The following is an 18045-nucleotide window of genomic DNA, read 5'->3' on the forward strand; positions in this document are numbered from 1 at the left end:
CAATGTCCATGACTCATTCAGAGGGCCAGTGAAAGAATGCCACGAGCCCATATTCTGGGGAAACACTGCCAGGTGTCTTGTGCTGGCTGGGGTAGAGCTCTGACCCGTGTTGGCAGGACCTCGGTCTTCTACACGAATTAGTTTCCCTGGACAAATCCAGTGAGATGCAGATGAACCTGAGATAAATACAGTTTCTATAGTCCTTGGCACTTCCTTAGCAGAGGAAAGTTAACTGATGTAGTTTATTAAATGTCTTACAGCTCTTGTTTGGTCATCTTTATCCATAAGTCACCATCTATTTTCAATATGGTTATACTGGAGGGAAGCTGCAGGGTTTGCTGCAGCAAATTCCTTCAGCTGCCCAAGCCTGATCTAGGGCTGGGTGCTTAACATGCTGCTGCAGTAGAGACACATCCTTTAAGCATCAAGAAAGAGATGTGGATCGGGGTTTTTTTTCTTCAAAAAATGACATTTTGAAGTAGGTTAAATCTACCACTTTTCCACATTTTCTCAGAGAGAGATTTCGTCTGGCTAGTGTACGTGCTTTCCATGAGAAATTATTTATGAGCTCCTGAGTCCCTTGTCTACTCTTCTTGATGTAACAATAGTAGATCTGGAGGAATGACCAAGGTTAGGTTTATGGTCTCACTTCAGATGTAGTGCCAAGTTATTCAGTGCTTCATTTTGTTAGTGCCTGAACCAAAGGGCAATTTATCTCAGCACTGTCCTTCAGATTATACCTATATACCATTTTACCAATAAGGCATGCACCTGCTGCTCCAATCCCAGAAGAAATCAATGTTCCATTTCAGAGATGCCAATTGTTTGCTCTCCCTCCTTTTGCCATTCTTACGAAGACAAACTTTTTTAGGGGGCGTGGGAAGAAATACAGGATTGTGGAAAAACCTTGTCCACTTCAGCCACTGCATCCTGTTCAGTTATGACTAACAGACCAGCTCACTGCAGGGCGTGGTCATCAGGGTTTAAGTGATCAATATATCTGAATGGGATAGGGTATATTCCTTGTTGGAGTCCCCTCCAAATAATTGGTCTAGACTTCTGCAGTCTTGGTGGGAGGTGTAAGATGTGACCATGTCATTACTGTCTTTGCTGGCCAAATGCAAAACCATAGCTCAGCTCCTTGCTCACAGCCAGTTATCTATCTGGCACTTGTATAATTATAATACATACTTTATTGCTTGTCAATATTTTAACCTTTCTGACACATTATCCCCTAGGGCAACTGAGCAACCTTAATAATATAGCTGATAATTATCCTGCACATGAATAAAGTTATCACTAAGGTCCTGTATAAATTACATGGAAAAGATGACAGATTTCACCGGCTGGTCATCACAAAAACGGGAAGAGGCACAGATTGTGACAGCTTAATGGGGAAGGTAATAAAACCAACAATAAAGTCATTTATAATATAAGCAATGATTCTCCGGCCCTTCTATTTGTTTTCATGCTAATGGAAGATAAATGTCAGATTAGGAACAAGACCTGAAATTTCTATTAAAAATACTTGGAAAATGTCATTAAATATCAGCAATTCACACCTCAAGAAGTGGCAGCACGGGTCTTAAGTACCCGTATGAGGTCCTTGGAAGCAAAGTGGGGATAACAGTATTTGCTTTGCTGTTTCCTGGGGGCTGCGAGGAGTAATGTTTCAACAATGCTGAGAGCATCAGGACCCTGTGCTGTCCCTGCAGGCAGCAGCTCCCCTCACTTCTGGAAGGAGCTACATGTCGTGTGGTGCCTCAGCAAGAGAAAGCCTCCTGGCCACTGGAGGAGAGCGGGGCAGAGACCCTGTCAGGGATCCCAAATTGTGTACATCACAACTGTTCTGGCTGCAGGTTTCACAAGGGACCCATGTCATTATAAACAAAAAAAAAAGACTTCAGTGCAGGTGTGAAAAAGCCCTGCAGCAGTAGTAGAGAGGTGGGAAAGGAGAGGGTGCATTATAGTGTCTATGAAGGTATAAGACACACTCATGAGAAATACATTAATACATGCGTCTTTAAGTTACATGTCAGTATTGCTGGTCAGTCATCTGGAATGCATGCTGTGAAAGTGCATGTGTGCAGCCCTTAACATGTACACTCCACACTAACAAAAGGTTTGGGAGCGCAAGTGAGCGGTGGTGAGAACATGGAGTCAGCAGAAGTGTCCCGGGAATGGCTGAGACTCCCTGTGTGAGACCAGAGTAACAGCTGGAAGAGCAGTGGAGCAGGGCCAGCTCTCCTGGGGAAGGTGTGGGTGGCTGGGGACGGCACGGTGCTGGGGCAGGAGGTGCCGCGGGCACTGCCCTGCGCTGTGCAGGTGCTGGGGAGCTGAGCAGATCGAGGCTGCCGTGGTGCCCCCCAGCACAAAAGCATGGGTGCTGCCTGGGTATCGCTCCCTGCGCACCAGCTGCCAGTGGAGTCAGCGTTGCTGTGTCTGGAAAGCAGGAACAGCTCTTCCCAGCAACCCGCCTGGCCTGGGCCATCCCGGCTCTTGACGGCCTCTTCAGCATTCGTCTCAGCGCAGGCATTAATCTGAGGATGTCCCTGGGATGCAGGCTGGGGAAGGGGTGGGGAAGGGAGGGTGACAGAAATCGTATTTGTGTCTGTGCTTAACATTCGTGGTGCGTTCTCTCGCTTGCACTTCTAAACAAGCACTTTGAGGTCTCAGTCCTGGTGCCTCTAATCTAGTGAGCGCCTTATTGATCAAGTCTTGCCATTTGATCCCCTGAGCTGCCTAGTTTTGCACAAAAGGGGTGAATTGCTCCTTATACTTTAAAACAATCGGAATGTTTTTAGTGCCTGTAGACCCTTATGATAAATACAGAGGTACAGCTGGGATGAGAATAGCAAAAAGCAGAGGGATAATTAACAGCTGGAACACCACAAACCAGTTCCCTAGCCCAAGCCCTGGAGGAACGCGATACATTAATCATGTTGCTCTCTGGGCTGATGCTACAGCTCTGGGGTGCGAGGTATTGAATTACAGTCTCTAGAAAATATTGTTTGGGGAGTGTTGAGGAGAGCTGGTAAACAATGTGCTGGAAAGTGACAGATATGTTTGCAGCTTCATATAGTGCTTTCACAATAAAAAGTGCCATCCAGGGTTTTCCCATGGCTGCCCTGCGTGTCAGAACTGGCAGGCAGCAGGCTGTCTGCCGGGCCTTGGTGGGGGAACTCAAACTCCGTAGCCAGTGGGCTTGCTTAGTTCTGCTGACTGTTTTCTTTAAAGGATTATTTTATTACTGCGCGCAACACTAACGATAGCTGATGAATCTCAGGCTTAATGAAGCACCATCTGTGATTCAGCTGTTGTAGAAAACAACATATAGAGAGCTCTTAATACTGGCTTTGGACATAGTCTAGCCTGGACACCCCTTGTGGGCTCTCCTGCCCTTGGTGTGGCGTCACAGAGGACACCAAAGAGACTCCTAGGCCAGAGCTGCTGGCCACGCGATCTGGGCATAGACAGCAATCTCCCCTGTGCTTGCACCAGGAGCTGGTGGGATCCCCACAAAGGTGGGGATGGTGGAGGCAGCCAGGATCTGCTTTGTAAGATGCTTTCGTTTCTATCCCCCCCTTTCTAGTCCCCTATCAGGGAATCATTCAGAAGGCTTTGACCTGGGATGACACTTCAGCCCTACAAACCTGCCAGCAAGTCACGGCAGTCTGCCGCTGAGTCAAGCTCACGCCTTGCTCCGGTGCTGCCTGCCTCTCGAGCATCCTGTACAGCCTTGGCAGTGGCCCTGCTATGCAGTGCCCACCTGGGAGTCACACAGCAAAGCACACACCAAGGTAAAGAAGGGTGAATACTAGGTTCTCTCCCGAATGCTACATTCCTCTGGCAGCAGAAAATAAGCACTTGCTTACTTCATTAATTAAATGGGTGACTCCCACAGCCACTGTAATAAGTGGTGTCTGTGCACAGGGGTGAACAGGAGATTAACAGTCAGATTTTCTCTGTGTTGATGAAAGGGAGAGCTACCTGTTTAAAAACCCCACAAGAATCTCAGAGATAAAGACACACAAGAGCTGTTTACATGGGAAAATATACCAACAGCAGTCTGTTTCTTCTAGAGGGGTTTTCCTGCACATGTAGTGAACACTCCCAGCGGTACTGGAGCGTATGACACCCACCTGGATGTCTGGTGAGGATGCATCAGATGCTTTCTGCAGAAGATGTGGTATTGAAGGTGGTTCATGTGCCACCTCCAAGGGAAATGGGTTGTAGCTGGTATGGCATTACAAAAACTGCTCCAGAAATCCTGACTGCGTGGGAGGCCCTGAACCGGAGAGCTCCGAGCCACCTGCTCCTTGCAGGAATCCTGAGAACCACGGAGTGTCTCTTTGCAGTGCCATGATTGTGAAAATCCATGAGGTCCAGGTTATGGACTTTGAGGCCAGAAGAAGACACAGCATTTGCCTAGTCTGATGTCTTGCACAGGCCCGGGGATAGGTCTTCCTGCAAAAATGGGAGAGCTTTATAGCCAAAGGGAAAAAGGAGTCCAGTGTTGGAGTGGTCCCTGCCTTCCTGGGGAAACTGTTCCTGTGACGAACTGCCCCTGCTGTTGAACTGTTCCTGTTCAGACTCTTGCATGGTTGTTGAGCTGCAGGGTGGACAGAGATCAGGGTGCTTGTTACAGGGCATGTGTCCCATCAGTAGCCCCAAGAAGGAGCTGCCGTTCTCAGGGAAGGACAGTGCAGGGTTTCACTGGTCCTCAAGTGTTTGCCTTGCAGTGCAATCTCAGTGTAAATTTCTACCCTGTCCCTGCACCTTGAGGAGCAGAAAATACTGTTACGTGTAGCAGAAAGTACTGTTATGTGTTCTCCTAGTAGAGACAGACAGGCGAAGGAAGAGCAAATGCATTTAGCAAGTCCATTCCTGGTGCACCTCCAGTGTGAGAGAAAGGGATGAGATGTCACAGATGAGGTGGGAAGTGAGATGTTAGACCATAGGGAGCATTGTGGAAAAGCAGGCAAGAGCTATTTGGTTTTATTTTAAGACCTGCCACTATCTAGCTGTATTTCTTTGTCTCTCTAGGGAAGCACCTAGAGACCTCAGGGGTGGGAGGTTTTCTAAAAACACAGACAAAATTTCTCCTAAACATCAACCTGTGCTTCCTCAGTGCTTTGGTGATGCCATGCAGGCAGTTATTTCCCCGGGCACACTGCACGAACAGAGTACTGAATCCTGCTTGCGCTGGGATCAGGTGCCAGATTTGCAGTCTCCTCCGTGTGCCTGCATATGATGTGCACATGGGCATTTCCACGTTTGTACCTCTTGCTTTGCCTTGGCTGTTGCCCTGGGCTGTGGTAAGCCTTCCCCTGCAGTCTTCCTCTGCCTTCTGCGGATGCGCTTGCTTGAGATGCTTCCATAGGAATTTTGCAAGGACTTCTCTTCACAAGTCCTTTCATTGTCGTGCAGAGAAAAGAGGTGGTGGATGGCAGCAGTGGTGGGAGGGCCTCGGGAGAGAGGTTTGTTTGTTCCGTGCCTCCAGCAGAAGGGATACAAATCCTCTCTGCGGTATGTACAGTGAATGGCCTGAGGCTACAGGAGGCATGTTGTGTGGTGGACCAGGAGGTGCTGGGATAATGCTGAGCACCAGCTGTGTTACACTCCAAGGCACTGAGAGCTGCCCCTAGCAGAGGTGCTGCAGCCTGAAGCGCAGCTGCAGCCAGCAGAGCTGCGCAGGTCTCCCCGCGAGCGCGGCGCCCACGGGTATCGGCCTCCTGACGCTTGCTCAGGGCTGGCTCGGGCAGCAGGCTCAGCCAAGGGGCTCCGGCCTGCCTGGCTGGTGCTGCTGCCCTGAAGCTGTGCAGAAGTGGCAGTGATGCTACAGCTCTCTCTCATGTTTTGGCACAGCGTGTTTTAAAAATGACTGGTTGTGCATGCTCGTTCTGTGGGGAGTGACGGGTTGGCCCTTACGGAATTCGGAGAGGTTTTATTCTGCTGTCAAGGGCAGGGAAGTTAAAATAACCTTGAATGAAGTAAGTAAATAAACAAAGTTAATGAATCTCTATTCCCTTTTTGCTCCTTGCTGCCCCTGCGCTCCCTCCTCTTTGTGTGCATTTCTCTCTCTCTTTTTCTTTCCACCTCATTTCCCCTGAAAGGTTTTCAACTTGTGAGTCAGGTTTCCCAGCATGGATTCACCTGCAGAGTCTCCCATAGTAGATGTCAGGAAGGTCAGTGTGAAAGCTGCAGTTCTCCCCCAGCTTCTTGCTTGCAGGAGCAGAGAGCAACATGGAGAAGGCAAACCTTTCTCAGAGAAAAATCTGATTGCGTTGGGAGCCCAGTCCCTGGCAGCTCAACCTGAGAACAAGGCAGAGAACGGTTTCTGAAGGGGAGTATGTTTCCAGGTAGCGCTGGCCAATGGGTGGGCCATGAGAGCCACCTGGGGCTGTGGTGGGGATGTGCACAGCTGCGTGGGGCAGAGCAGGGGTCCTCTCCCCGGCTGCCTCCCACCGGGTGCTGCAGCGGCCAGCCGCTCGCTGTGGTGATGGAGCACGCCCTCCGCTCCTCGGGGTGCCGTTCAGGGTGGGCTTGGTGCTGCACGGGGGTGGGACGTCATCGCCTGCCTTGTCCCATGTCTCTGGGGCCTGGCTGGACACGGCTTATCTGGGCAGCAGCAGGAGGCTTGTTCAGACAAGCCAGGGAGTTGACAGGAATCTTCCTGATGCCAGCTGGCACCAGCTGGAAAGCACTGGTGTATGTGGTCATTTTTAGATGCTTAAAAGAGAGGTGGACTCTTCTGTTAGACCTCATAGAGGTGCTGATCCCTCGAGCCAACTGGCTTGTGAAGCAACAGACCCAGAGGTAAAAGAGAAAATGTGAGGAAAGGAACTCTGCTGTGTCTTGTTCAAGAGAGAAATAGCTTTCCTTAACCCGATTTTTCAAGCAATAAAACCCACGCATCTGAATAGCAAAGATAGATCTGCTCTGGGCTTTTGCATGTGGAAGTCTAGAAAACACATTTTGTTAGTTCTGTTCATACTGGAGGTTTCTGGTTAGGGAGAAAACCTCTAAGTGCTGCCTGCGCTGGAGCTGCAGGAGCCCTGGGCAAGTGAGGGCTTGGGCTCCTCTCACCTGCACGTTGTATGGTCTTGCGCTGTGCCCTTTCCTTTTTCACTGCAGCTATTGCTCAGGTTGTTTGGACCCTGGAACCCACTCTGTCCTCACCGAGCTCAGCTCAGCTGCACTCCGTAGGGCATGCATGGAAATCAGCTTTGCAGAGGGCTGGGCTGGTCGGAGCCTTCCTGGCTGGTGGGGGAGCTGAAGGAATGCTCCATATGCCTGCTCCTGAAGAGCAGCGAGGTTGCCTCTGCTGGCTGTGGAAGGCCAAGCTCATCCAGCAGGCTCTGTTGGAAGCAGAGCAGCTGCGCGGTGCTTTCTGTGCAAAGCTGTGGATGCAAAGGCTGCCGGCAGGTGCATCTTTCGTGAGCACAGCTGAGCTAGAAGCAAGCAGCATGCCAAGAGCGGAGAAAATGAATGTGTCCCACTTCCTGATAGCCCACTCCTTTCCCAGCCTAGGCTGCTGCTCAGCTTATGGCTCCCAGGGTCCTCATGGCATCAGGAGCAGAATGGTGCAGGTCCACCTGCCCAGGCCGGATCACTGCTGGGGGAGAGCAGCCTGTATTCAAGAGCCGGCCACCCCTGGCACATGTGGTGCCCGAGCAGATGGCAGCCAGAGCAGTTCTGGAGAGGCTGCGGTGGGGCATCTGCTTCCCCTCCAGCATGGAGCTGGCTAAGCCAGCAGCTTTTATGGGCTCCGTTCCTGCTCCTGACCGGCACTGCGGTTACAGGACGGACATAAAGTCGCAGAATCACTCTTAAAACCTAAAGTAAAGAATTCCGCTCATAAAAAATGTGTCACCCAAACAAACAGAAGAAGAGTTATGACTTTCCATTCTCCCTTCCTGGAGCCAAGGGGAGAGTGTGCCATTATAGCACATGCCCGAGAAGCCGATGGTGGCCAAAGTGGAGCATTTCATTGCCCCTGGGGAAGGCCTTTCAGAGTTATTAGTCTTAAGTTTCTATTTAATGTACTGATTAGGGCCAAGACACAGCCACTGACTGTGCATGTGAATTGACTTAAGCATTATTATGTACGACCATCATCAGCTCTGCTACCCAGGAAGATTGATACACAGAATGAATCTTCTCAAGCTGTTTCTGAAAAGATTCACAACACTGCAGTGGAAGTGGCTTCCAATGGGAACCTCTGTGTACTGATGTCAGCATATATTTTATTCCCGTTGACTACAAGGGCTGGTTAGGTTATGAGCCTCCCACTGAAATGGACTGCATACAATTGCCAGATAATTGGTTCTTCTCCTTGTAGGCTGATGAAGTTATGATTCACCCCTGACTCCCCCAAAAGCAGCAGTCACAGCACCGTGGGTTGCTTATCTCTCATCCAGCCGTGCTCACTTGCTTTCCTTTCTACCTGGCATAAGCAGAAGGGAAGCCCCCAGAACAGAGGGCAGGGAGCAGCTGCTGGGCATGGTTTTAACCCTGGGCTTGCTGCATAAACAAGCAGTGGGACTGCAGGACTGCACAGATTCATAAGGTGCTAGTCCAGGCACGCAGGCTGGAGGTGATGTAGCAGATTCAGTTGCAGAGTGATGCTGAAAACAGGCCGCTGTGAGCATCGGTCCTTGGCAGGTGCTGCAGCCCAGGTCCTGCCTTTGTCCCTGGGACCACATAGTAGTTTTCTGCTGTGATGTATCACAGCTGCTGCTCGTACTGGTGCTGCTCAGGGCAGAGGACATGTGGATGCCTTCAAATCTTGTGCTGATTGTATCCAGCTGTGGTGAAGGCTCAGAAGCCCTTGGGAGTGAGCACGTCTCTTTGCCCCTTGCTCACCTCCCTGTCTGATTTGATCCTACTAAGGGGCCGTGACTGATTCTGAAAATCTCCCTGACTCCCAACCAAGCAGACACAGAGAGAAGCACAGGATGCCCGTCTTCCTCCTTTGGCCTTGTCCTCCTTCAGACACTGCCCCTCACCCCAACACAGCTCTTCTCTCCTCTGCTAGACCTACCTGATTCCGCAAACATGCGGCTCTCCTCTGTGCTGGCATTTTACAGTGGGACTGAGCAGTGCCACTGCTTGGAGCTGTTCTGCTTCTTGCTCCCCCACTCCTTGCAAGCTCGTACAGCACCTTCAGCCTGCGTGAGTGGAGCCGGGGGGTGAGGTGGGGTAGAGCCGTGGGGATGCTGCGGCTGGGAAGATGGAGCATGACAGGGAGCAGAGCCCTCTGTGAATGCTGCCACCCTGCACTGCTGTTCGATGATGTCAGCACCGGTTTTGTCATCAGTTTGCACTTGCTGGTTAAAATGTCCTCTTAGGTCTTCCTTTAGAAAAAAAACCCTTCTGTAAAATCTGTTTACTTATCCTGTGTCCTGAGTGCTTTTGCCTGCTGAGGGAAGGGCAATGCTGAGATGCCCTGGGGGTCTGTGGCACTAGTACCCCACTAGCTGGTGCTTCCCAGCCAGAGCTGCAGCCGGCCATACCGTTGCCTTTCTCCTTTTTCAGTGTCTCGCTCCAAGTAGATAGCATGGCAAATAAGGGCTCCTTGTCCCAGCCCCGCCTCACCCCACTTGCTCCCTTCTGCAGAGCTCCCATACCCTGGTTCCCCAGGGATGGATGTGGATGCAGCTTTTGGTAGAATCGGTGCACCTGGGTACTTGTCTGCCTGGCTCGAGTGCTCGTCTGAGAGCAACACCACTGTCACTTGTTGGACAGAGTCAAGATGCAAATGAATACTCATTATTCTTCAGAATAACTCTGTGGCTTGTATGTACAAGCATGGGTAAATGTTTCATGAACCTTTTAAGGTTTGTTTGGGTTTTTTTCCTCCCAGACACGTAAAATCTTCTAATAAATGCAAATTTTAAAACTGGTTATTAATAGGTGTTAAAATGCCAATGCAAACTCCATCAGAATTCCAATTACCAGTGACCATGGGCTGTGCTTGCTGTATCAGTTAGAATAAATATCTTTTCAGGTAAACAGAAACAGCTTGCTGAATGTCTGATTTTTGTCCCTTTGAGCAGCCGTATTTAAATGAGCTTTTCAGAAATCTTTTTTCTATTACAGCAACTTGAGAGAATGCATCTTTAATAGATTATAGTGAAAATTTAAATGTTTTGTGTATTAAGCAGTCTGCTAGATCTGTTTGTTAATGTAACTGTAAATAATTGCCAGCTACATGGGTAAGGTACTTACCTTGCTTACGGGCATGAGCTTCTGTGTTAGGTACAAAGCAGGCAAAGGGAGTGAAGTCCCAGGAGATCCGTGTGAATGAAACCACCTTAAACTGTAACACCGCTGCTGTAACTTCTCTCATGGTACCCTGGCAGGGCACATGTAGGTTTGCTGCAGGGATCACCACCTGGGAGGCCCCCCTGAGGACTCAAGGTGCGTGGGCTCTAAATAGCCATTTTCTGGCCATCGTATCTCCTCGTTTACACAATCCCCCTTGTCCCCAGTCTTTGACAATTAACCCTAGATCTGCAGCGCTGCCTGCAAGTTTTGTGTGTTGGTGGGGCAGCCTGTGGTGGTTTCACCTGCTGCCTGTGAGCTCTGCTCTGTGGCAGGAGCCACTGCAATCTGGCCCTCCACGGTTAGTTATTGTGCTGAGGAGACCCTTGAGTTAGGTGGGGCAAGGTCAGCCATTCCCAGAGAAATGCCTGCCTGCACGGAGAACTGCAAAGCCCAGATGTGAACTCCTGCCAGCCTGCCACGTGGGCTGCAGCAGTCCCGAGCCCCCAGGGCTGCATCTCTCCAACACAGGCAGTGACTGGTCTGGGAAGAATGCGGATACGCGGCCCCAGTGCCTGCCTCTGTGCTGACTTGGTACCCTGTGCTGCTTCGTGTTGGGAGAGCAGCAGTGCCACGTCCCTTGGCTGTCCTGGGCTTAGTGCCCCCGTATAGCACTGGGGCTGCTCACCAGTGGTGTAGCCTGTGTGATTAGCCCCTTCCTCACTGTGTCCCTTGGGTAGCTGGCCTGGGCTGGGCTCCCCACGGGTTTTGGGGCTGTCCCTGCCTGCAGGGAAGCACCCCCAGCGCTGCATGTGCTTCTAGCAGGCCCTGGCTTGCTGGAGAAAAATCCCTGCAGCCCCTTGGGGAGTTCAGCTGCATGTATGCTTTGGCTCCAAGTTCCTAAATAGTGCGTGCCCTTATGTTCTGTGCAACTTTAAACTACATTTTTACCAAGAAATGCCAGCAGTAATTAAGAAAACACAGGTAAGCTTAAGAACAAGGCTGCTGCCCACACACCCAGAGCACCTGGTACAGTCCAGACCTTGGGCCATGCTTTGTCCTGCTCATGAGGAGCACAGCAAGCCCAGACAGCATTGCAGTGTTTTGCTTCAGGGGAACATGGAAGAAACTAATGTTTTTAATGGTTTCCATTTTTTCTGACCAATTAATTTGCAAGAGACATAGACAGGAAGCTGAATTAATCAAGGCTGTGCAGACAAGGAATATTAAAAAAGTGACTCTGACAGGGAAGGATTTCCTTCTTTGGCCCATGACAGCTTCACTGGTGAGCCAGGCATGGCTCTTCCTGCAAAGCTGGAAGTGTTTCACGTGCATCTGAGATGATTTTTGATCATTTATACTACAGTTATGACACATGGTCCCTTCAGACTAAGGCCAGTGTAGAGAGGGGCTGCTGCTCCACTGTCGGGAAAGGTGTCCAGACCCCAGACCTGGCCTTGGCACCACGTGCTCAGGCTGGGTTGCCTGGGCAGGCAGCTTGCGGTCAGCGCCTCCAGCATTGCCTTGCCTTCCTTCCCCTAACCCCAGGAGTTTGAGTGGCTGCCTGCTAGTCATGAGGTCTCAGGGTCTGCTGGCTTACGGTGGCTGTGTTGCATGTGGAGGTCCTCAGCTTTACAATGGGATACTTCCAGTGTTCCCAGCAGACTGGTTTTGGAAGACCCAAGCTGCCAGGACAGGATGGCACAGAACGATGATGCAGCTGGCCAGCACCCCAGTCTGTAACCCCCCGAGTGGGACCAGGCCTCCTGGGCATGCTTTGGGAGGAAGGGGCATGCGTGCTGCCGGTCTCCAGGCAGAAGGGCGAGAACAGGACTATTAAAAACATTTTCCCTCTGAATGGAGATATAAAACACTGTCTGAGTGTTTATGGAGTAAATTAGGTGCTTGGTTTAGCAGCTTATAGAGGTCAAGCCTGTGGTGCTCAGGGGCCTGCTCCCCACCCCATGCTTTTTTCAAGGAGAGAGGAGCCCTTCATGATGGAAAACCCTGCTTAGAAAGAAGCAGCAACTGTGCAGTGCCTCATGTGCAGCAGCTGGTGGCGGATGACCCCATCTGCAGCAGAACAGTCTGAGACACATGAAGAGGTGATTCAGTGATCCAGGGTGGTGCAGACCATCCAAAAATGGGATCACATTTGAATTGCAAGACACGTACCCCGCTTCCTTGGCTGGGTATCCATCCCCTGGAGTGTCAGTCTGAGAAGCGATGGGTGGCGAGGGTCACCCCAACAAAGCCAGTGCACCCAGCAGTGCATAAATATGCGCAGCAGAGCCTTCAGCCAGGAGTTTGTGTAGGTAGTTCTCCTCATGGAAGTGGCAGCTGAGAGCAACACGGAGTGTTATCCACTACTGACAAATGTAAAGCAAGGCACACTGGAACGAACAATCTGAATTATTCATGTATCTTACAGGTTCTGAATTAAGTGCGGTATTGTTGCAAGCATGCCAAGGAAACTCTCTGTTCAATGTGTACCAGTAGTCAAAATAAAAAACATTGTGTAAGAATTCACAGGAAATGTGATAAGAAACAATATTTGGAGCATCACACCTTCATGTAAATGGCTCCTCCACTCTTGCTTTGCATACTGTCTGAGTCCTTCGTCATTTCCCTCTCCAAAAGGCACTGCAGGTAGAGCAAAGAGGGAGAGATGGACATTGAAACTGATGCAAGATAAATGCGTTTTGGCTGACTTGGGCAGGGACACAAGAGAAGCAACAATCTCTGTTCAGAGGATATAATATCCTGGCATCACAATACCACACGATATAGATACTGTATTTAGCGGGTTTTTCATAGATACACTGTCTAAAGAGAAATTGGCCTCTGAAAGGCACTAGTTATTTCTAAGCAATGAAATCTGCTCTAGGTACATCAAGCTTTTGCAAACTGCTGTCCAAACATTGTCTCATCCATCATGACATGTAGCCAGTTTATCTGATGCTCTTAATTCTTCTCCTCTGCTATCAAACTGAAAACTTCTCATAGCCAGGGGAAAATGCACCCCCACCTTCTCTGTATGGAGTCCATGACTCCCCCAAGAGAACCGGAGCAAACTGTAATATCCTATTCAAGACCAGACATGTGGAAAGTTGTTGCCATTTACTTTGTCACAGCAAGAGGCCTCTTTCTCAGTATTATCTATCATTTTTGTGACATCACCAGCAAAATATTGCACTTGTTTTTCGCCATCTTGCATGATGAACACAGGAAACCCATTTCAGGAAGGCTGGCAGAGTCCTAATCTCAGCCTGCTTCCCAGTGAGTATACCAAGCACATCTCGATTAAAGAGGAGAACCTCACTGTTTTCCTTTCCACCTGAGGATGCTGTTTGATAGTAGATATTGTCACTGCAATGCTCTGTTGGTTTGCATATTCAGAGAGTGTATGTGTGCTTTCAACAGCTAATGAAAGACATAAAGTTACCTCTATTGCAGTACAAGATGTGTCTCGCTAGAAGCAAATGTGTATGTGGAGACTCTTCAGGATAATTCTGCAGAAGATTTGGAGTTCATTTGTACCGCATGCCCTTTTTTTATAGAGAAACGATGTTCTTTCCAGGCAAATTACATTTTTTAATAATTGTGCACATGTGCCTGTGTGACAGTGCCATAAAGAAGCACAGTTAGGAAACAACTAGTTTTTTAGTTACTGTAACATGGATGCTCCCAGCATACAGAGTTGCCCTGTCAGTATGGGTGAGGGTTAAGTGGGTTTTCTGTATCGCTGTATGTTCTTGCACCTGAGGGTTGTGCTATGCTACTTGGGGGAGGAACAGGAATGATGACTTTCCAGGAGTGTGCACCCTGTGGTGGCCAAACCCATGTCCAGAGACAAGACTGGGGCTGATCTGGTCTGCTGATCCTCGTGAAGATGGTTTTGAGACTGAAAGCAGGCCTCGTCCATTTACAAATGGATGTGGGTTAGTGTGTAATGAGAGGCTGCTCTGTGCCCAGCTAACCAGAGAGCGAAGGCCCAGGGAGGTCAGCGCAGAGAGGAGAGAGCTCCTGTCTCCTTCGAGTGTGTCAGGTTTCCAGACCTCCCAGGAAGGTCTCTAACAAGAAGAGGGAGAAGGGAGCAGGGACAGAGACTCCTCAGCAGATCTTTGGAAAGCTTTCAGTGCTCTGTCGTTGGCATTTCATTAATAGATGGTCTGTAATCCTTCAACAGAGAGGTGTGTTCTCCTGCAATCTTGTCAAAATAGACTGTTTTAAATAAAGAAAGAATTAGTAATATTCCTTAATATTAACAGTCACCAGGAAAGTACAACTGAATGCTCTGAAACACAGATCCCCCAGGAGACTCAGAACAAGGGACTGTAAATGAATGGGAAGTGCAAGAGAACCTTGGTTCACTGTAGGGTTGCTGGAAGTGTGGAAGGGGGGACTCAGGCCCCCTCCCCAGCGGATCTCTGTTCCCATGAAGTTCTGAGAGGCAGAGGCCGTGTCTCCCCAAGGCTTGCCTGTATGTGGTTTACCAGGCTGGGCTTCCCTCTCACGGCTCTGCTCACAGTCCTGTTGCAGGATGGTGTGGGGAGGACCCGTCACGGCTTCCTTCCATTTTGGTGACCCATTGACATCCCGTGCCGGGAGGGAAGCCCAGTAGCTTGAAGTCAGCCCCCACCAGGGCTCAGCGTTGCAGAGAAGCTGGTGTTTCTGGGCAGCACAGCGCGTGCTGGGGGTCCGTGCAGGTATGGAGCCAGGGTCTGCCCTGCAGTCCTGTGGTGCTGCCTGAGCCGGAGGCCAAGGAGGCAGACAGGTGGGGATGCTCCGTGCAATCTTGCCATTGTGTCTGTAAAGCTCTGCATTTCTTGGGGGGTAGAGAGAAAAAACTGGCAGTAAGATTTCTCTTAGGATTGCTGTAATGGGTTAGTTCTTTTATTAAATTACATCTAGCTGAGGATTTTCTGAGAGAAGAAAGGCAGGTAGGAGGTTAGGTCTCTGAAATGCTTGTTCGTCTTGTTCATCTGATCATAATCCCATTAATACTTAGTGCATATTTCCTGCACTGCATTTGACAGAAAGTATCAAAAATGATCACAACTTGCTTTGCTGGAGAGTTTATCATTTATCTGTCTAGAAACACCAGTAAGCTTTACATCATCCCCATGGTCTCCCTTCCCTGTGGTCGTACAGAGAATCACTTGACCTCTGCTGCCCTGTAACTCGACAATGATTACAATGCAGTCACCTGTATTTTGCCAGCTGGAGATATCTGTTATCATGAACTCAGGGTTATGCAAGTGCTCCCTAGGGGGGATCACTGGAAAACAGAGATTTATTTGTGTAGCAATAATTGAGAAGCTCATTTTATTCCAGTAAGGATCTTTCAACCGCAATCAATTTCACATGCCATCATAAATAATGGAGGTCAGCAGAGCAATGTGAGTGCTTCAGCAAGCTCTGTTGACAATGTTAAAATGCAATAAACAGCAGAGAGATGCAGCTCTGCATGAGTGGGTGTACATTAATACTTGTTTAGAGAGTGTTTGATTGGCAGACCTAGTTCTTTTAGGATCTTTCTGATGGAAAATGCTTCATATTTCTGTAGTTTGGCTATTGGGGTTGATTGTCTAATTTCCTGGGCACCTTGTGGCAGCAGGACAGTCCGGCTCCCCGGTCAGTGCAGGAGGAGAGGCAGTGGCTGCTGCCACCCACGCTGTGCACTGGGCGTCGGCCCTCATTTCCCCAGGAGGTTAATGCTTATACCTGCGCATGTCTTTTTTTAAACCTGGGTGCTTTACCTCGATCAGTGTGCATTCTGTAACTCGTCAACCCTGAGGCAACAGTAAAGCCCACAGAAATCGGAGAAGCACACCAAATCACAATTCACAAGTTTCATCCCAGCTGCCCCTCCGCGAGGTCCTTCCTGGCCAGGGGTCACTCACAGTCACTTCTAGAAGAGTGAATTTCGTTTCCAGTTTTCCTACCTTTCTCTTCCAGGCATCAAATGTAAATAGACATTGTTTTAACATCTCCTGTGTTGTCCCTGTAGGAGGGCTTATAGGCTGAGATCCTCACCTCTTAAATTTCCCTTTGATGTTCCGAATCTGCACAGTAACTTCAGCCTTTCGCTGTGCAGCAGGTTTTGTAGATGTGAAATCATCGGTGCTGTTCACTGGGCCCCCTCCCTGAGGCCTTCTGTATCCCTGGCCCAGCTGGCAGTATTTGTGCCTTCTGGAGGTGTCTCCCCAAAACGTGGCAGGCACTGTATATGCTGAGAGTGCAGAAGAGCCACTCAGGAGTATCCCTGCTAAGGCCTCCTCCTTGTGCTGCCCGTAGGCAGTGCTCCAGAATATAAAATATGGAAATAATTAAGTAGATTAATTAGCTAATGTTTGCAGAGGACCCGGAAAATATAAAGCACTATATAATTGCTAAGTACAGTAGATTGATTAGTTAATGTTTACACAGTGCTTTGTAAATAAAAAGGCAGCATGGCAGTGCTAAGTGTTATTATTAATTAAGTTTTCGCTATTTGTAAGATTCATTACAGGCAACAACAACACCAAGCATTTAGTTTTGCAGTTTTGCTGAATGGATCGTGGCTCGCAGGCTCCACAGGAGCGAATGACATGCGGGTCCCACCATGTGCTTCAGGGGACGGTGGTGGGGTGCGATGTGCCCGTGCCCATCCTCCTCCCCGCAGATGGGCCAGGCCGCGGAGACTGAGAGGGGCACGGTCATGACCGTGGAGCAGGTCAGCAGCAGGGCTGATGGTGGAGCTGGGGTTTGAAACTGCATGTCGCCTGGCCTTGCCTCGCGCCGCCGTCGGCGGGTGGGTGGGAGCCAGTCCCTCCGCAGCCTGGTTCCCGTGCCCGCAGCACGTGGCGCAGGATGGTGCCCAGCCTGCGCGGGGCGGTGTGGAGCCCTGCTGCGGGGGGCCTTGGCGGGCCCGCGCCTCGCCGCAGATCAGTCCTGGCTGAGCTATGGACTCATAGCTGGGCGCCGGGGCTCCAGCTCCTGCTGCTGGGAAGAGCTCCGGTGGCCTACAGAGGGGCAGCGCACCAGGCAACACGGCCCTCGTCTGCGGCCGCCGCCGTCTGTGACTTTCCAGGTCACACACCGAAGGTAACAAGCACGGCGGCAGCGCTGTGTGACACACAGGTATTTATCCTGCCCTTCAGTGTGAACGGCCTACTTAGAGCTTGGAGCAAACCACAGGAAACTGGTCACCCGAGTGGAAGATCCCTGAACGATCTTAGCTGGAAATCCCAGGGGAGCAAAAATCTTCGCATTGTGTTGGTGCCTGTTACTGCTTCTGTGTTTCCTCCAGACTCATATGGATGCTGCGAAGGCTGGTTCTCGGCATAGCCGTGCCCTGGGATGAATGCATCCTACACTCGGAGGGCGCATGTTAGGGCTGGGGGGGCACGGAGCCGGAGGATGGGGGTGTAATGGCACCAGCCTTGCAGCAGGCTCCACTGGCTTGCACAGTTGCTGCTCTCGTGCTTATTGCCTGGAAGACCACATGAGCTCTTTCCTTAGGGGTCCGGGACACCCTGCTTTTGGCTTCCGTCCCAGTGTGGTCTGTGTATGCACTTGGGCTGCTTGGGCATGGAAGACTTATGATTATTGCCTGATGCAGTCAACTATTTATAACTGTGAACACACATTGCGCTGTCAGAGGGCCCAACATAAAAACACCAGTTGCAGTCTCGTTTGTCTCTTTTAGCCGTCTGTGGCAGCTGTTAAGAAGGGCACATGTGGATTCTGCACTTGGGTGTCATTTAGATGCAGTAGTACCTGTGCAAATCT

At 50.1% G+C, this 18045-nt stretch overlaps 1 long non-coding RNA gene across 4 annotated transcripts in view; it reads left to right on the top strand.

Annotated features, from left to right (window-relative positions):
* LOC135315126 (uncharacterized) overlaps window positions 1-18045 on the top strand; it is a 107631-nt gene that overhangs the window by 58345 nt on the left and 31241 nt on the right. The gene's annotated exons all lie outside the window — the stretch shown is intronic.

The sequence above is a fragment of the Phalacrocorax carbo genome, chromosome 10, assembly GCF_963921805.1.
Source record: "Phalacrocorax carbo chromosome 10, bPhaCar2.1, whole genome shotgun sequence".
NCBI classification, from domain to species: Eukaryota; Metazoa; Chordata; class Aves; order Suliformes; family Phalacrocoracidae; genus Phalacrocorax; species Phalacrocorax carbo.